The sequence below is a fragment of the Phascolarctos cinereus genome, unplaced genomic scaffold, assembly GCF_003287225.1.
Source record: "Phascolarctos cinereus isolate Bilbo 61053 unplaced genomic scaffold, phaCin_HiC Scaffold_5;HRSCAF=322, whole genome shotgun sequence".
Taxonomy (NCBI): domain Eukaryota; kingdom Metazoa; phylum Chordata; class Mammalia; order Diprotodontia; family Phascolarctidae; genus Phascolarctos; species Phascolarctos cinereus.
Window position 1 is genome coordinate 297,106,745 of NW_027555958.1, and position 22,524 is coordinate 297,129,268.

The 22,524-nt window shown below is 38.2% G+C and overlaps 1 protein-coding gene across 3 annotated transcripts in view; it reads left to right on the top strand.

The window, feature by feature from the left end:
- Positions 1-22,524, top strand: part of ZNF652 (zinc finger protein 652) — a 95,131-nt gene that overhangs the window by 40,593 nt on the left and 32,014 nt on the right. Inside the window, exons 2-3 of one of the 3 annotated variants that reach the window (XM_020997303.2) lie at positions 9,430-9,619; positions 21,739-21,909. The exons of 1 other annotated variant lie outside the window; for it this stretch is intronic. The gene's annotated coding sequence lies outside the window, so the exon portion shown is untranslated. The remainder of the gene's footprint in view (positions 1-9,429; positions 9,620-21,738; positions 21,910-22,524) is intronic. One more of the 3 variants, XM_020997306.2, reaches the window with a different exon arrangement.

Sequence of the window (22,524 nt, forward strand, 5' to 3'; positions counted from 1 at the left end):
TTTTAAAAGGGTCAGGGATTTCCACAAATCATTGGTCTTTGTTGTTTTGTACTTTTCTGTTAGAATTTAGTAAGGCCTAGTTAATTAACATTCAAATAAACTAAATTAAAAGATTTAAAAACAAATAAGAAAAAAGCTACCACCAGAACCTTTTGCTTGTCATGGTATTGGGGGTATGATTTAATTGGATTGGCAATAGAATATGTAATATTTTCTGAATGAATTAATAGCTTCAACATAGATCAGAAGTTATCATCATCTGACAGTTTGTTGCAATCTGACCTTATTTTAGTGGTCTTAAGTAGCCAGTTTATTATAGATGGTTTTAGGGGTCACGATGGTGGAGTAGCAGAAAGAAATACAGCCCAGCTCTTCCATCACATCCCCTCCATAAAGATCTAGAAAATGCACACGGCCAGGTCAAAGAAAAAAAATCAAAGTGAGTCATGTTTTCAGCCCTGGTCAGCATAAGAAGACAGTTCTATGGACATTGGAGATGGAATCTGACCTGGATTGCACCTTTAGAAGCATTCCACTAAGAGCTGAAAGAGGACTGAGGGTGTTTACTAGGACAAGAAAAGGTCTGAGGCAGAACCTAACTGTGCAGGCTTCAGGAACAGGTGCCAACTGGCAACTCTCTCATTGACTACATAGTTCTAGAGCATTCATCCAGAGCAGACAGAAGAGACCTACACAGTATATCAAGCTCTAGGAACTTATTCAGAAGTGAACAGTAGTTGTGTGGCTTTGACCCCAGGAATACAGATTCATTTAATGCCTCCATCAGAATAAACAAGGCAAGAATCCTATACCAAAGGAGTGCTTGCAGTACTGTCAGAACTTGGCAGACCTTTCTGGCTAGCTAATAATGGCTGAATCCACCTACAGTCTACTGAAACTTTCAACCCAGGGATAAGCAGACAGTAGTGTTACATGGACCCAAATCTTGATCAGAAGCTTGTAGCGTTCAGACTAGGAGAGTGGTGATCAGACTTTGCTTTAGATCACATCACTTTGGGAGCACCAGAAGTTTGCAAGTCTCCAGCCTGAGCTGTCTCAGAGATCCTGGAGTAGTAGCACTAGATACCCTAAGAAAGCAGCAGAAGGACCCAGGAGAACAAAAGCTCAGCCCCGATATTCCTCCAGAAGAATGGTAGAGCTCTGCCCTAAGTCCAGAGTTGGGGAGTTGTCTAGAAGAATGAGCAAACAAATAATCCTTGAGTAAAATAGCTTTTATGGTAACAAGGACTCAAAACATACACATACACACACACACACACACACACACACACACACTCTCTCTCTCTCTCTCTCTCTCTCTCTCTCTCCAAAACATCTACAGAAAAAGCTCTAAAGAAAAATAGCTTGGCCACAGGTACAACTAGAATTCTTAGAGATGGAGTGAATTTTTTAAAAATAGCTTAAAATTATTTTAAAAGACCAAATGAGAGCAGTAGAGGATAAAATGGGAAAAGAAATGACAGCTATGGGAAAAGTATTTGGAAAGAGAGTAAACATCTTAGAACAAGATATACAAAATCTTAACTAAGAAAAAAACTTTCTGAAAAATAGAATCACCCAAATATAGGCTAATGATTTCATGAGACACCAAGAAATATTAAAGCAGTCAAAAGCCTGAAAAAAATTTATATTCTCTCACAGCAAAAAACAACTAATTGGAAAACAGATTGGAGAAAGGTAATTTAAGACTTAATAGACCATCTGAAAGCTATAACCAAAAACAGATCTTTTAAAGCCAGAGTGAGTAGAAATAGAATCTACTGGTCACCTTCTGAAAGAAATCCGCAAATAAAAACTCCTAGGAATATTGTAGCAAAAATCCAGAATTTCCAGGGAAAAGGAAAAAAAATCCTACAAGCAGCCCGAAAGAATTTAAGTATGAAGGAGCCACCATCAGAATCACCCACGATTTATTAACTACCACTATAAAGCTTAGAATATAATATTCCAGAAAGCAAAATATCTAGGCTTAACCAGCAAAACAGTATAATCCTACAGGGAAAAAAAATGAATCTTTAATGAAAAAGTGGATTTGCAAGCATTTCTTATGAAGAGACCAAACCTAGAAACTTTGAAATATACGTATAGGAGGCAAGAGAAATATGAAAAGGCATATGTGAACAAATACTATAAGTAACTATATAAGGATACCCTTTTTACATTCTAATGGTGGAGATGATACAGTATCCTCCAGAACACTGTCAACATCAGGGGGTATAGAGGGCCTGGAAATGGCCTGGAAATAGCTGTTATTTTTAATGATCTTAAAAGAAGAGTGGAAAGAGAGAAAGAGGAATACATTACAGGAGTAGAAGAGAGAAGGATGGCAGCTCTGCTTGGTTTGACAGTTAATCAGACAGTAAACGTTTATTAAGCACCTACTGTGTGCTAGGCACTATGCTAAACACTGAAGATACAAAAAGAAGCAAAAGACAGCCCCTGCCCTCAAGGAACTCTATCTAGTGGGAGAAACAGCAAACATATATACAAGTAGACTATAAAAAAGAAAGTAACAGAAAGGAAGACTCTAGAATTAAAAGAGGTTGGGAGAGGCTTCTTGTAGAAGATGGGGCTTTAGTTGGGATTTACAGGAACTAAAAATGAGGAGGGAGAGCATTCCAAACATGGGGCACATGCAGAGAAATTGCCCAAAGATGAGAGGATTTAGGATTAGGGTTAGTTCCTCTTGTTAGAGGAACAGCAAAGAGACCAGTGTCATTGGATCAAAGAGTTCCTGGCAGGAATAAGGTGTAAGAAAACTGGAAAGGTAGGAGAAGACTAGATTATGAAGGACTTTGAAAGCCAAGAAAAGGATTTTGTATTTGATCTTGGAGACCATAATGAGCCACAAGAGTTTATTGAGTAGGGGGTGTGACATGTTCAGACCTTTGCTTTAGAAAAATCACTTCAGTGACTGAATGGAGGATGGATTGGAGAGAAACTTGAGGCAGACAGACATACCAGCAGTCTGTTGTTAATAATCCAGATGTGAGGTAATAAGGTCTGCGTAAGAATGATGGCAGTGGGAGTAGCTAGGTGGCGCAGTGAATACAACACAGGCCCTGGATTCAGGAGGACCTGAGTTCAAATGCGGCCTCAGCCACATAACACTTACTAGCTGTGTGACCCTGGGTAAGTCACTTAACCCCATTGCCTAGCAAAAACAAAACCAAAAAAGAATGATGGCAGTGTCAGAGGAGAGAATGGGGTATATATTCAAGAGATGTTGGCAAAGGTGAAATTGACAGGTTTTGGCAACAGATTGGATATGTGAGGCGGTGAGAGATGATAAGGAGTCTAGGATGACTACTAAGTTTCAGACCTGAGGGACTGGGAGATGGTGATGTCTTCCACAGTAATAAAGTAGGAGTGGGGAAAAGTTTAGGAGGAGAGATGATGAGTTCTATTTTGGACATATTGAGTTTAAGATGTCTATTGGACATTGAGGTGTCTGAAAGGAAGTTGAGGGTGAAAGATTGGAGATTAGCAGAGGGTTTGAGGCAGGATAGGTAGATTTGTGAATAATTGGCATAGAGATGGTAATTAAGCCAATGGAAGCTGCTGAGATCACCAAGTGAAGTAGTATTATAAATGGAGAAGAGGAGAGGGTTCAGGACAGAATCCTGTGGGGTACCTGTGATTAGAAGAGGTAATCTGGATGAAGATCCAGCAAAGGAGATTGAGGAGTAGCCAAATAAGTAGGAGGAAAACCAGAAGAAAAGCTAGAGAGAGGAGAGTATAAGAAGGATGATCAATAGTGTCAGAGGCTTCAGAGAGGTAAGGAGAATGAGGGTGGAGAAAAGGCCATTGGATTTGGCAACAAAGAGATCATTGGTATGTTTGAAGAGAGCAGTTTAGGTGAAATGATGAGGTTGGAAGCAGCATCCCAAGGAATTAAGAGAATAAGAGGAGAGAAAGTGGAAGTACCTATTGTAGATGGCTTTTCCAAGGAGTGCAGCCATAACCACAAAGGGTAGAAGATGCATAGGATAGTGGTGAGGGTAGAAGGGTCAAAGAGAAACAGGAGGGAAGGGGGGAAATAAAAGGGAAGGTAGATGAAGGAAGGAATCAATGTTAAGTAAAGCAAACCCTTAAAGAGAAAGTGAGAAACAAAGAAGATAGAGGGAAATACACAATTAACAATCATAAGTGTGAATGGGATGAACTCGCCTGTAAAACGGAAGATGATAGCAGACTAGATTAGAAAGCAGAATCCAACAATATGTTGTTCATAAGAAAAACACTTGGAACAGAAGAATGCACCCAAAATTAAAATAAGGGGCTGGAGCAAAATCTGTTATGCTTCAGCTGAAGTAACAATCATGATCTCAGAACAAGCAACAGCAAAAATAGACTCAAAAGAAATAAACAGTAGACAAGTGTACACATTTATAAGATCTCAACAACTGGAATTGATTGCTCCCTTAGTAATTAAAATAATAGAATGAATGAGTGCAGCATTTATTAAGCCTTGCTGTGTGCAAAGTACAGTGTAAAGCGCTATGCTAATAAATGCCAAAGAATTAGAGATATGGATATTTAACTTCTTTCAAATCCCTGAGGATGGGTACTTCAGGTTAGAACGATGTACATTTAATAAGTATGCATATTTGCACTGTTGCTGTCTGCAATGTAACCATTCTGAGAGGCCTTTCTCTGAAATTTACTGCTGTCATGAGAACATGATATGGTCATTAGTAATAATAATAACATATAGTGCATACTATGTACCAGGCACGGTGCTTAGTGCTTTACAAATATTATTTCATTTGGTTCTCACAACAACCCTGCAAAGTAGGTGCTATAATTATCTCCATTTTATGGTTTAGGAAACTGAAGCAGACAGAGATTGAGTGACTTGCCCAGGGTCACACAGCTAATAGTATCTAAGGTTGAATTTGAACTCAGGTCTTCCTAAATCCAGGCCCTGGGCTCTATGCACTTCATCACGTAGTTTCCCCATTACCTATTCATTGCACATATACCTCATCTGAACCACATTTTAGTAACAAAAATAACTCAGAGAAACATGCTTGTTTCTTTATTTTGTCATTCATTACCAAAATCATTTTACTTCTGACTTTTACTTACCATTAAGAAAGAGGGAAGTAGGGTTTAAAAAAAGTACTTTTAAAATTAATATGTTCACAGGAAAGGTATAAATTGAACTAGTCTTACATCAGTAGTCGTAAAAAAGAAAAATGCCCTAAAATAAAAATGTTTTAAAGTCTGGTAAAAAGGCTTACCAAACTCCCTGTATAACCCAAAGACTACTAGTATAAAATCATAAATCAGTAAAGTGTTGCCTGGCTTTACCTTCTCATTGTTAATCTCTTATTCTCTAGAGTATTTTTTCCCTTCTTTGTGATACCTGTTTAGGTAGCTTCGTAAAAAACAAACAAACAAAAAAGCAAGACTCACACCAGCCCTGGAGTCAAGAGGATCTGAGTTCAAATTCGGCCTCAGACACATGATACTTACTAGTTGTGTGACCCTAGGTAAGTCATTTAACCCTGATTGCCTCACAGACAAACAAACAAACAACCAAGGTTCTATTCCTGTAGAATTCCTGTAGAAAGAACAGCCCAAGCTCCATAGACCAATTAAGGAGGAAACTGAAATACAATATAGTTTATACCATTTAAATTAGAACTGTAGGAATTATTTACATATAATATGTATTTAACAATTTAATAAATATTATGTATATAATATTAATATTTAATGTATTTAGCCATACAAGATATTTATAAGTTGGAATATCAAAGCAGTAAGGGGTTTTTTTTTTATTAGCTTCAAAATTTCAGTGTTGGGCAAGTGACCAAAATAATAAGTGACCAAAAAAATATTCCTTCCTAAGTACTTCCTTAGAACAACTGTATAAGAACATCTTGAGAGACATTGACTAGTCAGGAAGTATTTATTATTTGTGTCTGCTTTGTGCCCACTACTAGCAGGCTATGTGGGAGATGCAAGAGAAATATAAAACATGATTTCCTACCTTTGAGGTAGTAAGATAGTATGCTGTAGTGGAGTCAAAGAACTTGGGATCAAATTCTGGCTATATTACTTAGTACTATCTCAGTTTCCTCATCTGTAAAATCATGAGATTGGTCTAGAAAACCCCTTAAGGTTCCTTTTAGCTCTAAATGGCTAATCCTATGTCTGTGATAATATGCAATTGACATATTGACTTAATTGAAAAGGATCTATGATCTCCTAGATTGAGGAATCCCCCCCTCAGTGACCTTTCCATGTTTGCACATCCTGTGCAGTTATTGTCCTTATTCTTTAAAGTGTTAAATACAGAGGTTCACCCAATAGGCCATATGTGCTTTCTCCTGACATATTAAGAGTACTTTTGGAGCACTCTAGCTAGACCTGTCATCCACTACTCTTGCCAGTTGACCATTCCATCCTTTTTGTAATACAATTTCTTGATGACCTCTTTTACTTTTATTTTTAGGAGTTCCTTGTTGGCTATCTGTCCAGTCTGTTTATGCATACCGTACGATTCTCAGTTGTCCTGTATGTGATTCTCATTTTTAGCTCTATGGAGGGAGTTGTATTCCATGTCTGGCTGCCATGTAGCAACACTGGCAAAACGTAAATATTGAAAAGATAGGCCTTTGTTTTTATGAGAAGCTTGGAGGTCAATAAAAGAGCCTTGCAATTTCCTGAAAGTATTCCAGCCACACTGTTATTTTTAACTGTGGGCCTGGCTCATTGTCCATTTGTAATATTGTCTATCCTTGATAGTCATACTGTTGGTAAATGCCTGTTGGAATTTGGGCAATAAATCTTCATCCACTTGGATATTTGTGTGAGTGTTCAGACCAAAGTCCTTTGAGTGATTATAGATCTATGAAGCTCTTCAATGTTCTGGGCTTGATACAATCAACATAATGTAATCCACAAATACGATCATTTGGAGAACTTCACTGTACGCAGGGTGGACTATCATCCTGTGATCAGTAAGAGGTAGAAAGCATGTGTCTTTGCAACCTAACCTGTGTATTTTGTTGGTGGTAGTCATGAAGATGGGGAAAATTGGGTGGTTTGGCTAATTCATCCATATAGTCAAAAGAAATCTGGGACAGTACTGTCATTTGTATACAAAGATGACAGTACTAACTGGGAAAAGCATATTTAGTTGGAAACTGACCAAACAGCTATAAATTTGGATTCTGTAAAAGAGATATCCAACATATGTTACAGTCTACAACAATCTCAGTGTGCCCAACCAGATTAAAATATAATTGAGAAATATTTAACAAAATAGATAAAAATATAATAGAATCTAATGTTAATATGTGATTTTCCATGTCAGTATGCAGCCTGCAGTGATTCTCATATATTGTTTAGTGATTCTCTTTTTTGAGTTTGACACCACTGCTTAGAAGGCATCAAATATGAGACTGAAAGAAAAATAGTGGTGAAGTGGAGATACTCTAATTTATAGGAGAGAAAACAACTGGAAAGAATTTTGGTAATAATATTTAGGCCTCAGATATCTGTATTCCAGTGAACAGAGTACAAGTAACAAAGTGAATTCAAGGAGTTAAGTACAACTCTCATAGGTATCATTAACACTTGATAGGATAGATTTCAAGACTTGTATTTGATAACTATCCTTTTGAATGTTGTTAAGAAAAAAACATTTGCAGCAGTAGTATCAGCAAGTATTTATCAATAATAGTTACCCTACTATGACCAAAGCTTGCCTTATGATCTGGGGGACATGCACAGTTTGAGACCATCTTTGCCCTTGTTAAACTTCTAGTCTTCAAAGGGAATAGTTACACAATATTATGTGATAAAAGTCATCAGATAGTTGCAAAACAAAATTTGTTCTGTGACCCTCCCTTCTTCCCAAGAGGACCTTTATACCAGTACTGTGGATGAAGAAGTTTCAAAGAAAACATCATGTAGGAGATGGCATTTGAGTTGTGACATACATTCAATTGATATCTGTATCTTTCTAAATGAGAAAACTCAGACTTAAGAGAGATTAAGTAAAGCTAAGATACATTGTTAAGTATATTATAGCGATTGCATTTTGTGTATAGGTTGTACTATATGGAAACTGAGCCAAAATCTCAAATTTTCCGATTTGGGGATTTGCCTAGAATCACACAACTAGTAAGTGCCAGAAGGAGGATTTGAACTCAGATTTTACTAAATCCAAATCTAGCACTCTTTTCTACTGCCTCATGGGTTAGGAGTTCAGCAGGTGAATTCAGGGAGGAAAGACATTCCAGTTATGGGGACAATTAAAGGGAAAAAGGGAGAGTAGTTGGGTTGGCTAAGGGAGTGTGTGAAGAAGAGTAATATGAGATAAAGTTGGAAAGGTAGGGTGGTATTGGATTTTGGAGGACCAAACAAAGGAGTTTGAATTTTATTTTTTAGGCAACAAGGAACCAGTGAAAAGTTTTGAACAGTGGAATAAAATGACCATATTTATGCATAAGAAAAACTTTACCAACAGCATGAAAGATGGATTGGAGCAGGACAGAGTAGCTTCCTGACAGTTGTCTCTGCCTCTGTTGCAGTCATCTAGGTAGATTATAATAAATGATAGTGGGATAGGTTGCATCTTAGAGATGTAGCAGAGGTGTAAGTAATAAGACAGTAACTGATTGAATATCCAGGGCAGTGAGGAAGAAAGAAGAATCAAAGATAATCCCTAAGGTTAGGCACATGAGAGACCATATGATTGATGGTGCCATGAACAAAAACAGTAAAGTTGGAAGGAGGAATAGGTTTTTGAAGAAAGATAATAGGACAAGGTGCCTTTTGGGTTATCCGGGTGTGTATGTGTATACACACACATACACGTATACATATAAGCATATGCAGATATATGTATATACACATATTACATATATGTTTATGTGTACATATATATATTAGATAGATAGTTGGTTGTCATCGGTATAGAAAGAAGAGAAGAGGGACAAGGTCAGGCACTTAGGAAATAACCTTATATTAAGGGGTCTAGGAAAGATTGAGGAACCAGTGAAGAATACAAGAATATTTGGAGAACCAGGAAATCATGGGTTTCTGAAACTAGATGAGGACAAAATAGCTGGAAAAGCAGAGTGAAGGGTATGGCCAGTAACTAGAGAGCTTAACGAAAGTAGAGATTAGCCCTGCTTTTAGGCAGGTCCTTGCAGCCATCATTATGTGAGCCGTTGTCACAGAGAAGGGCCTGCCTTTCCCACCATTACCAACACCAATCATAACCAGCCCCCCCTCATAGTCTGGTAAGCACAAGAGCCCTGGGAATAGTAGTGCTCCTTACACAACTTAACTATTTCAAACCTGTCCCTAGCACAAAACCTGGCATATAGTAGGTGCTTAATAAATGTTTGTTGACTGATTTATTGACTTGCATCCATTATCTAGGGAAGCAACTCTTATGGAAATGGGGCCTGCCATCCCTACCACCAACACCAATTGATGACCAACTGATGGACAGGTCATCCCCAAGAGCTCTGGAAACAGCACTGACCCTCAACAACCCTGCTTCCAACTTGATTCCCACAGCCATAGTCCAAGGAAGTGTGGAAATGAGACCTGTTACCTTCTTCTGCAGGTGATGCAGCCCCCACCTTCTCAGGAGTCATAGTAGCTGAAGACCCAGGAAAAAAAAGTTCTGGTCACCAATTTTCTTGACACTGACAAGTGGTTCAACATTAGAAACATAGAGTTTTGTTAATGGAAATAATGTTTAAAACATGCATTACCATCTACTTTGCTTCTACATTTTGAGGATCACCTGATTTGCAGCTAAAACCTATATATTGTTGCCTCTGTTAGAATATGAGCTGCTTAAGATCAGTGACTGTCAGTTTTATTTGTATCTCTAGCCCTTAGTGCAATGCTTTGCACCTAGTAGGTGTTTAGTAAATGCTTTTTCATTCATTTAGCAGTTAGGAAGTCAGTGATGACCTTTGAGAGAGAGAGTAATTGCAGTAGAGTGGTTAGAGGTGAAGCCAGATTTGTAGGCATTGAGAGAATGGTAGTAAAAGCAGTGGATCATAAGCAGGTATTTTCAAGTTTTGCCTGAAGGTGAAATGAGAGACAGGAATTTAGCTGGGTGGGATAGAAGGGGCAAGTGGAGGCTTTAAAAAAACACCACAGAAACCATTTGGGAGACCTGTGTATGCTTGCAGACAAATGCAGTTGCAAATTGCAGCTTTTTGGTGGGCATCTCAAGCTCACAATATCCAAACCAGAATTCATTATCTTTCTGCTCTCCAATTCTACCCCTCTTCCTAAGTTTCCTATTTTTTGTTTATTTTTAAGCCACTGCTATCTTCTCATCACGTAAGATCAAAATCTTGAATTTGCCTTTGACTCCTCACTTTGCTTCACTATACCTATAGACAGTAGTGTTGCGTAGTGTTGCCAGTGCTAGTTCCATAACATTTCATCTCTATCCCCTTTGCATCAATATGGCTTCCAACTGTCTTCATTCAGGCCTTTAATGCCTCTTTTACCTAGACGAGTAGTTTCAGAGTTTTTTTGATGATGCACACCCAATATGTGTATGTTTATTTATAAGTTATATATACATGGTATTGTTAAGAATGTCATGAAGCATATTCTAAATAGAAAAGTTTAAAAATGAGTAAAGATAAAATAAGCATATTTTTAAAATTTTTGTCTTAATAGTCAAATTTTTTTTTTTTGCTTTTGAGAGCAGTGTGATTGAATTTGCTTCATTCTTTTCCCGAAATTTCTGTGTATATCTTGGAGGATGTGGCAGACTTGTAAATAATAATTTCTAGTAGTTACTCAGTTAATTAATCATTATAACTACACAAGCAGATGCTTTTTTAAAAAAAATTGTCTCATTTCAGCTGAGCAGAGTATTTTCAATATCAGTCTATTCCTCTTCCTTTCAGTGGTTCTGCATGGATGACATCAGACCTTGTTTGCTGTTCGTGTATGGCTATTTTAGTTGTATGAATGTGAAGATCAACAAAGAGTAGTTTGGCTGCAAGAGTTGCATAAGGGTGAGGAGGGTTTTGTGTGTGTGTGTATGTGTGTGACATGGATGGGAAGGCAGGCTGGGCCAGGTTGTGAAGTGCTTTATGTGCCAAACAGTGGGGTTTTGTTTGACCCTAGAAGTAATAGGGACCCACTAGAGCTTATTGAATGGGAAGCGTGACATTGTCAGACCTACACTTGAGGAGAATCACTTTGACAGTTATGTGGAAGGAGTAGGAAGAGAATTGAGTCAGGGACACCAACCAGAAGGAATAGTTCAGGTAATGTGAACTATGGTGATGAGAAGCTCGGGGTGAGGGTGGAGTGGGGGGGGGGAGTGGCAGTGGTGATGTTACCCATTACTAAAATAGGGAGATTAGGAAAGTGGTTGGATTTGAGGGGATAGGTTATGTAATGAGATCTGTGATGCAGATCATACCCCATTCATCCTGTTCGACTTACTCCATCCCACCCAAAATGAAAAGTCAGGGGTGGAGTGGGTGGGTGAGAGGTAGAGCTTTCATTTGGCAGTTACTGCTGCAGTATAGAGCCTGTCCAATGGTGCTTGTCCCAGCCCTGAGATGATAGGGATTAGAAGGTAGATATGCTTAGGGTTTGGGTATAGGTCTGACCTAAATATGGCAGATTTTCCCAATGGCTGCAGGTAGGGGTTAGGTTATAACTGCCTACTAGGGCCCATAAAAAAAAGAATGTTGGGAGCTTACACAGTCTTGAGAGGGAATGGAATAGGGGATTGTTGGACTGTAATGAGTCAAGCATAGATGTGGTTATATTGAAGACAACACTAGGTTTGGCTATGCTGGTGAAGGCAAGATGTGACTCGTCTCCCTCTAAATGATTCATCACACAACCCTTGGGGTCATGCTATGGACCCCACTTTGGAAACCACCAATTTAGACTATTGTAATAGTCTCCTAATTGGTCTCTTTACCTTAAGTCTCTTTAGTTCTCCAGTCTCTCCTCCTCAGAGCTATCAAGAATTACATTTCTTTTTTTTTTTAACTAAATATTAGATTTTATTTCTTTTTTTAAATTTTCTTTCTTTCTTTTTTTTTTGCATTTCCACTATCTATACAACTCTGTTTTTTTATTCTTTTTTGGCTAGGCAGTGGGGTTAAGTGACTTGCCCAGGGTCACGCAGCCGGGTTTCAACTCAGGTCCACCTGAATCCAGAGTTAGTGCTCTATCTGCTGTACCACTTAGCTGCCCCAAGAATTACATTTCTAAAGCACAGGTCTGACCATGTTACATAACCCTGCTCAAGAAGCTCTGGTGCCTCTGTTGCTTCCAGATACTCTGTTGCCTGTAGAATAAAATACAGATTACATTTAGCGTTTGAAACCTTTTATAATCTGACTGTGGCCTGCCATTCTAAACTTATTCTGCATTACAGTTACTCGTACATCTGAATTTCAGCCATACTGGCCTATTTGCTGTTACCCCTATATGACATTCTATTTCTTATCTCTGTGCATTTGCACACTCAGTGCCCCCCATTCATAGAATGTATTCCCTCCTTACTTCTACCCTTTAGAATCCCTACCTTCCTTCAAAATTTGGCCCAGTTGTCACCTCCTTCATGAGGCCTTTTCCTGTATTTCTGTTTGTGCCTCTCTTCTCTTCTCCAAAAGAAAAATTACATTGTTGTTTTGTATTTGCTTATGCTTACATGTTGTTTCCCCATAGAATGTAAGTTCCTTGATTCCAAGGATTTTTTTTATCTTTATGTCTCCAGTGTTTGGCACATAATGCTTTTTGATTGATTTAGTGAGGTTAAAGATGGCATGCAAGAGAACTGATGCAGAAACAGAAGTACAATTTGTATTATGCTGACCATCTCAATGTGAAAATAACTCTGAAAGGCTTTGGAACTCAGATCATTACAGTGACAGTTGTGACTTCTAGGACTGATGGTAAATCATGTCCTCTACCTCTCATCACAATGCTTAGTAAATGGTAACTCCATAATATATGCCCGCCCTTCCTTCCTTCCTTTCTTCCTTCCTTCCTTCTTCCTTTCTTCCTTCCTTCTTCTTCCTTCCTTCCTTCCTTCCTTCCTTCCTTCCTTCCTTCTTTCCTTCCTTTTCCTTCCTTCCTTCCTTCCTTCCTTCTTTCTGTCATTCCTTCTTTCCTAGGTGGCATGACGCATACATTATCAGACTCCATAAATGTATGGATTTTGTTTGGTTAGCTTTTCATCTTGGTTTCAAAGATGGTGATGTAGGAGGAGGGTGATTGGAGAAATCATTGTGAAGGCACTATGTGAAAAAAATCAGTAAACCTTTTTTTTTTTTGTTTTTGGTGAGGCAGTTGGGGTTAAGTGACTTGCCCAGAGTCACACAATAAAACATTTTTTAAAAGATGCATGAGAGATAGGAAATTACTGGAGAAGGAAGCTAATTATAGGAGGGAGTGAGATCAATGATGTACATAGAGAGAATAATTTTAGTAAGGATAAGGGATTCTTCTGTGACCTGAGAAGAGGAAACTGTGGTTGATGATAGTGAGAAATTTTGAGGAGAGGTGGTGAAGTGATTCACAGTGGAAAGCATTCTTCTTAGTGAGTTGGGAAGATAGGTCATCTGCTCTAAGTGTGGGAATTAAGAATGCATTTGGGGGCAAGAGTGTGTAAGAAAAGATTGGAACAGTTGTGAGGAATGACATTGTAGTTATAGGTAGAATAGGAGTATTGTTTAAAGTCTAGCTGAAGTTACATAAAATGTATTTGTAGTGGATGAAATCAAATTAATTTTGTGGGTTTTGGTAGTTAGAGCAGTCATAGAACAGGAGTGGAGAAATTGGTTGGTGGGACTTAGGCTAAAGATGAGGATTTGAAGCTTGGGAATGGTAGAAGGTTATAGGTGAAAGGGATTTTAGGGTAGTTGTAGCTAGTGAAACATTAGAATGATAAAGCCTGAAGTTAAGTGAGGGTGATGGCAAATGAAGCAAAGAGTGGTGGAGATGAATTGGGAGATTAGAAGTTAACAAATGGCAGAGGAGAGGGGAAGTAAAAAATGATTTAAAAAAATTAGCAAACCTGGGGGGCAGCTAGGTGGCGCAGTGTCTAGAACACCGGCCCTGGACTCCAGAGGACCTGAGTTCAAATGTGGCCTCAGACACATAACACTCACTAGTTGTGTGACTCTGGGCAAGTCACTTAACCCCAATTGCCTCACCAAAAAAACAAACAAAAATTAGCAAACCGAAGAACTGGAATTCATAATAATAACTTCTATAGTACAGTAAGATTTACAAACTGATAAGCAATAGGCACTCAGTGATGAGAGATTGAAGCTCAGAGGAAAGACTTATGTGTCTGTCAGCTCTGTGGAACCTGGTTTAGAGTAGGGAGAGATTTAAGGTAGGGAGGCCAATTGGAAGGAAGAACTTGAACAAAAGTCTTCTTTACTCTGAGGGCAGATCTGCTCACTACACCACACTGTACAACATACATGCTAATGAATGAATGAGTGACTAGAGTGAGTGATGAGAAGCACAATAGTGAGAAATTATTCCTCTCAAGCCCTACTGCCACGGTGAGACAGAGTCTCTGAGCAAGAGTCTGCTCCTCACTACCGCTTGCCTCTCCACCTTTGAGATTCATTTTATCCATGTATCACGCAGTCTAGATTGTTTTTATAAGATACAGGTCTGTAGGTTACTCTTACTCCTATCTCAGAAGTTTAATACATGGCTTATTGTTTTCCTTTCCTCCCTGCAACCTTTGACCTCTTCTTGGGTACTTGAATATACATGTGCATGTTAGCTTCAGTACTCTGCTCTTAATGATCTACTTCATCTTACTACCACTTACAAATGTTAATAATATTGTCCACAAAGAGAATTAAGGTTAGTCTGGCATGACCTTTTCTTGTTGAAGCCATGTTAACTCTGTATTTGTTTAATTTTTTCAAAGTTCATTAATCTGTTCTAAAATTTTACCAGGAATCAAAATTAAGCTCATTAGCCAATAGTTTGCAGGCTCCATTCTCTAACCTTTATGAAAATCTGGGTATTTGCCTTTTTCCAGTCTTGCAGTTTTTTTTTCATCCTCTGTGATTGTTCAAGTATCAACAATTCTTCAGTAATTTGCATCTGCCAGTTCTTTCAGTACCTGAGGACATAGTTCTTCTAGATGAAGTGACCTCAGTTCATTAAGAGCAGCTAGGTGCTCTCTCTCTCTCTCTTTTTTTGGTGGTGAGGCAATCAGGGTTAAATGACTTGCCCACGGTCACACAGCTAGGTGCCCAGGGTCACACAGCTAGGGCTCTCTTAAGGGAAGCAGTATGGTATGTTAGAAAGAAGTATGAATTTGGAGTTATAGAAAATAAAGTCAATCCTGGCTTTGTTCCTTCCTTTTTTTTTTTTAAACTATCTTCTGACCTTAGGCTAGTCACTTAATATTTCTGGTCCTCAGTTTTCTCACTATAAATAAAGAGATTGGGCTTCATAACCTCTAAGGTCCTTTCCAGTTCTAGATTTATGATCCTGTGACCCTCCTATCACTTTGTATTGGAAATCAAACTCCCATTAGCCATTTTGATTCTTTCCTTTCCAGTCCAAGGGCTATTTTCCTTGGCAGAGAAAACAGAAGCAAAATAAGAATTGAGCAGTGCTGCTTTACTCTTATTGCCGATCACCATCCCTAGTATTGATCAGTGTCATCCTCATTCTGAGTCATTTCTCATCTGTGGCCCCTTCTCTCCCATTGTAAAGACCCTCATCACTTCTTGCCTGGACTACTGCTTATCTCTTTGTTTTAAATCTCTTCTCACACTAGTTCAGTCATTAGTAAATATTTATTAAGTGCCTACTCTTAAGCCAGGCACTGTACTAAGCACTGAGGATACAAAGAAGGGCAAAAGATAGGCTCTGACTTCAGGGAGCTCACAGTGAAATGGAGGAAGACAACACAAAAAGAAGTTGAAAAGCAGGGGAGACATGGAAAGGGGAGCATGGTACTTACAGTCAAGTGGGAGATGAAGTGGCTGCACTGGGCCCACTCCTTAAATGGAGGATCTGAGAGGAGTTCTCTGATCCGCTTTCCACTCTCTAATCAGAGACAGAGAAGGGTCAGGGGGAGCTGAGGAGCATTGAGTTTCAGATTTGATTTGATTCAATCTTGTTAAACTTTACTGGAGGGAAAGGTAAGGGCCAGGAGATCAGCCTGTTAGGCTGATCTTCCTCCACTTAGCTGCCAAGATTATTTTTCTGAAGTGTAGGTCTGACCAAGTCACCCTGCTGTTTAATAAGTTCCAGTGCCTCCCTGTTACCTGTAGTATCAAATATGAAATTCTCTGTTTTGCATTTTTAAGAATTCATAACCCAGGCTCTCCCTGCCCTTCCAGCCTCATGAAATGTTATTCTCTATGTGTTCTATAATCCACACTGGCCTTGAATGCAATAATCTATTTCCCTTTTTCACTGGCTTCCCCTTCTGCGTGGGACTCTCTTCCTCATCACTTCTGCCTTTTAGTTTTCCAGGCTTCCTTTCACACTTAGCTCAGATCCTGTCTTCTGAAGGAAACTTTTTTCAGTTGCCCTAGCTGCTGCCTTATCTTTTTGGATTACTTTCATCTACTTTGTATATAACTTATATTTACTTAGTCATATGTTGTCTCTCCCATTATGTATTCTCCTTGAGGGCAGGGACTGTTTTTTGCACTTCTCTGTATCCCCAGTGCTTAGTACTGTGCCGTTGTATAAAGGTGACCATTGAAACCATGGAAGTAAGTTTTATTGCCAGATGTAGAGAAAGGAGAGAAGAGCGCTAAGAACAGAATTTTGGGTATCACCTGTTTTAAGTGATTTAGGAGCCAGAGAAGTAGTCAAAAAGATAGGAGTAGGAGGAGAATTAGAAGAGGATTGTGTCTTACAAAGCAAGAGATGAAAGGGTGGGGTGGTTGGGGTGATGAATCCCAGTGTTAAATGCTGCAGAGAAGTAAAAAAAGGGGTAGGCTGATAGAGGCTGTTGCTGACCTTTAAAAGAGTACTTTCACTAGAATGGTAGTAGTGGGAGAGCCAGATTTCAAGGAACTTAGCAGAGTGGTAAGAAAGTAGGAGAAAACCTGTTCCAAATGTTTGACATCGAAGGGAAAAGGAAGGATAGCTAGATGTTATAAAAGGATATGAAGAGATTCCAGGTGGATTCATGACCTAAAGATAAAAGGAATATCATAAAGAAGAAGGGAAGGATATGCCTTTTGCAATTATTCTTGACCAAGCAAACGATAGAGATGGTCATAAAAGACAAAATGGACCATTTTTTAAAAAATTTATTTATTTTTAGTTTTCAACATTCACTTTCATAAGATTTTGGGTTTTAAATTTTCTTCTTCTCCTTCCCCCTCCCCCCTCCCCAAGATGGTGTGCAATGTGATAGAGGCTCTACATATACATTCCTATTAAACATATTTTCATATTAGTCATGTTATAAAGAAGAATTAGAACCAATGGGAGGAACCACAAGAAAGAAGAAAACAAAACAAAATAACAGAGAAAAGAGCAAATAATATGCTTCCATCCTCATTCAGACTCCAAAGTTCTTTCTCTGGATGTGGATAGCATTTTTCCATCATGAGTGTTTTGGAGTTGTCTTAGATCCTTGCATTGTTGAGAAGAGCTAAGTCTATCAAAGTTGGTCGTCATACAATGTGGCTGTTACTGTGTACAGTGTTCTCCTGGTTCTGCTCACTTTACTCAGCATCAGTTTATATAAGTCTTCCCAGGTTTTTCTGAAGTCTGCCTTTTTATAGCACAATAGTATTCCATTACATTCATATACCACAACTTGTTCAGCCGTTCCTTAATTGATGGGCATTCCCTCAAATTCCACTTCTTGGCCACCAGAAAAAGACCTGCTATAAATATTTTTGTACATGTGGGTCCTTTTCCCATTTTTATATCTCTTTGGGATACAGACCTAGAAGTGATATTGCTGGGTCAAAGGGTATGCACAGTTTTATAGCTCTTTGGGCAGAAGTCCAAATTGCTCTTCAGAATGGTTAGATCAGTTCACAACTCCACCAACAATGCATTAGTGTTCCAATTTTCCCAAATCTTCTCCAACATTTATCATTTTCTTGTTTTGTCATGTTAGCCAATCTGATAGGTATGATATGGTACCTCAGCGTTGTTTTGATTTGCATTTCTCTAATCAGTAGTGATTTAGAACATTTTTTATATGATTATAGCTTGAATTTCTTTATCTGCAAACTTCCTGTTCATGTCCTTTGACCATTTATCAATTGAGGAATGACTTCTATTCGTATAAATTTTACTCAGTTCTTTATATATTTGAGAAATGAGACCTTTATCAGAGACACTGGCTGTAAAAATTATTTCCCAGCTTTCTGCTTTCCTTCTAAATCTTAGTTGCATTGGCTTTATTTGTGCAAAAACCTTTCAATTTAATGTAATCAAAATCATCCATTTTGCATTTCATAATGTTCTCTATCTCTTGTTTGGTCATAAATTCTTTCCTTCTCCATAAATCTGACAGGTAAACTATTCCTTGCTCTCCTAGTTTGCTTATAGCACCTGCCTTTATTTCTAAATCGTGTACCCATTTTGACTTTATCTTGGTATACCAAAATGGACAATTTTGATTCCATAAAATTGAAAAAATTTTGCATAAGTGAAATTAATGCGTTTGGAATTAGAAAGGAAAGAATTAAACAGGGGAAATTTGTACAATAAATTTGATGTGATGCTGATATATATATATATGTATATATACACACAAAGACACACACACACATACATACATATAGATATATGATTTATGCAGGACTCTTTGGGCAATACTTTCAGAGTCTACATAGATATATGATATATTTATATATAAGAGCCATTCCACAATAGACAAATGGTCAAATGATAGGAACAGGAGTTTTTAAAGAAGAAAATACCGTCAACAACTACATGAAAAAATATTTCAAGTCATTAATAAGTTTCTGTCAGATTGGCAAAAATGAATAAAATGTTAAGAGGGGCTGTTGGAGGAAGAGTGCAATTGATGCACTGTTGGTAGAATTGTGAATTGGTCCAGCTAGTTTGGAAAGCAATTTGTAACTCTACCCCAAAAATCACTGAACTGTACCCTCCCTTTGATCCATCAATACCATTATGTGCCATGTATCACAAAGAAGTCAAAGACAGAAGGAAAGGACCCTTATGTACAAAAATATTTATAGCAGCACTTTTTTTATTGTAGAAAAGAAGCATGCCATAAAATATGACCAAAAGGATTCAGAGAAGCCTAGGAAGACTCATAAACTGATGAAGAGTGAACAGAACAAGCAAAACAGTTTATACAATGATTTTGTTGTTGTACAGTCATTTCAGTTGTGTCCAACTCTTTGTGACCCTTTTGGGGGTTTTTGTGGTAAAGATACTGAAATGGTTTGCCATTTCCTTCTCCAGCTCATTTTACGGATAAGGAAACTGAGGCAAACAGGGTTAAATGACTTGCCCAGGGTCACACAGCTAGTAAGTGTCTGGATTCCTAGGTCTTCCTGACTCTAGGAATGCTCTAGCCACTGCACCACCTAGCTGCACATACAATAACTACAATAATGTAAAGGAAAAACACTTGGGCTCAAGAGCTGTGACCCAATGCAGTTATCAATCATAATTCCAGAAGACTAATGATGAATATGCTTTTTACTTCTTAGGAGAGAGTGATTGATTAGAGATAGAGAATGAGTCACTTATTTTCAGACATCCAGTGGTATGCTAGAGCTAACTGGTATTGATGGTCAAATTTTGAGTGTGGGCATTTATATCTTAGAAATTGACAAGTGCTACAAATCTGGGGTTGATGTATTATTTTGTTGATTGTCTAGACTAGTAGTGTCAAACTCAAGTAAAATTGGAGCCACCGAACAGTATATAAGCATCCTTGCCAGCAGAATATTGACTTAGAAAACCACATATTAACATTAACTATGTTCAGTTGCATTTTTATTTGAATATTTCTCAATTAAATTTTAATCTGGTTGGGGCCTTGTGTTTGACACCTGTGGTCTAGAATTTAAAGGAATTGAAAAATGTTAATAATGCATATTTCACCTAAAAGTATGACATGCATACTTTTTTTTCTTTTGAGAGATGGTTGTTAAACATTTACTATCACACCACTGGTGTGCTTATTTTTTAATTTGTTTGACCATGCTTATTTGTTATAAGGGAGGATTTTATTTTTAGAGAGTAGAGTTGTGGGAGGGGAGTGAGTGGGTTCTAACAGTGATGAAAATAAAAGATCATTTGGAAATGGAGGGGATGCCCATCAGTTGGGGGATGGCTGAGCAAGTTGTAGTATATGAATGTAATGGAATACTAGCGTGCTATAAGAAATGATGAGCAAGTGGACTGCAGAAAAACCTGGAAAGACTTGTATGGACTGATGCTGAGTGAAGTGAGCAGAACCAGGAGAACATTGTACACAGTAATAGCCATGTTGTATGATGACTTACTTTGATAGACTCATCTTTTCTCAGCAGTGCAAGGATCTGAGACATCTCCAAAAGTCTCATGATGGAAAATGCTATCCACATCCAGAGAAAGAAATTTGGAGTCTGAATGCAGATGGAAGCATACTATTTGCTCTTTTTTTTCCTTCTATTTTGTTTGTTTATTCTTTCTTGTGGTTCCTATTTGTTCTAATTCTTCTTTACAGCATGACTAATGCGAAAATATGTTTAATAGGAATGTATATGTGGAGCCTATATCAGATTGCACGCCATCTTGGGGAGGGAGGGGGAGAAAATTTAAAACTCAAAAGCTTATGGAAGTGAATTTTGAAAACTAAAAATAAATTAAAAAAAAAAAAGAAATGATGAGCAAGTGGACTTCAGAAAAACCTGGAAAGACTTTTATGAACTAATGCTGAGTGAAGTGAGCAGAACCAGGAGAACATTGTATTCTGTAACAGCCATAATGTGCAATGACTAACTTTGATAGACTCATTTCTTCTTACCAATGCAAGGGTCCAAGACAACTCCAAAAGATCTGTGATGAAAAATGCTGTCCACATCCAGAAAAAGAACTATGGAGTGCAGATTGAAGCGTACTATTTGCTGTCTTTTTTTTTTCTTTCTCTTGGTTTCTCCCATTGGTTCTAATTCTTCTTTACAACATGACTAATGTGAAAATAGGTTCAATATGAATGTATATGTAGAGCCTGTATCAAATTATGCACTGTCTTGGGGTGGGGAGCAGAGAGATGGGGAGAAAATTTGGAAATTAAAATCTTATGGAGGTGAATTTTGAAAACTAAAAATAAATAAATATATATATTTTTTTAAAAATGAAAGATCATCTGGGGCAGCTAGGTGGCACAGTAGATAGAGCATTGGCCCTGAATTCAAGAAGACCTGAGTTCAAATCCAGCCTCAGACACATAACACTTACTAGCTGTGTGACCCTGGGCAAGTCACTCAACCCCATTGCCTGGCCATAAATACATAAATAAATAAAAGATCATCAAAGAAACATTACAAATGTACAGAAGAGAATACAGGGGAGTTCAGAAGGGGACACAAACAGGACACTTGATACATTAAATATAATTTACTCTTTAAAAAACTTTCATATACAGCCTTTTGTATATTTAAATATTCATGTTTGTAAATTGTTTGTAATTCCTTTATGATTTTTAAAAAGTGATAAAGAGAAGACCCTTTTTTTTTTTTAAAGGATTGAGGAGACCTGGGAAAGTTTGTAAACAGGCGGTAGGAGGCATTGGAGAAGAGGGAGAATTATGAAATTGAAGAGTTGATTCCTGGAGCAAGGTTCTACAGGGAAGCAGGAAGGAAATGGATCAAGGACATAAATGGATAGAAGGATTATTCCTAGGAAGTAATACAGGTACATCTTCTCTAATAACTCAAGGGAAGGAGAAATGGGCAATGAGAAGTGTTAAGAGTGGAGGAGAGAGATACTGAACAAACTCATGTCAAATTCAATTTTCTCAGTAATTTGCTGTAAGCGTGCGGGGTTGAGATTTTGTTGGGAGTTTGAGAGGAAAAAAAAATGGAAACAGTTGCTGTGGAGAAAGACTTAGGAAGAAGTCAACAAAGATAGAGAGGCTTGCTTTCTCTTAATTGGTTGTTTGGAGTCCATGTCATAACCTGGAGTCACAGTGAAGGATGTGAACCAACAGAAGTTTGTCAGGGCCTTGGCCACCTTCTTAGAAAATCAAGGAAGCTGTAAGTCCTCAAGTGTGTGCACATGGTAAAATATATGGTGGGGGCACCATGCACTAAGGTCATGCTCAGTCAATTCATCAGAAACTCTGAAAGTGTTGCCCCAAGAGGCCTGCAAGCCACAAGAGTAACATGGGGGACTCAAGATGGTGGAGAAGGATTAGGATAGGGGTCAAAAGCTGACACCTCAGGGACAGAGAGACCTGGATAGAATTGCTGGATATGTGGTTGGCAGCTGCCAACAAAAAGCATTAGGACAAACCATACTGGATTGATT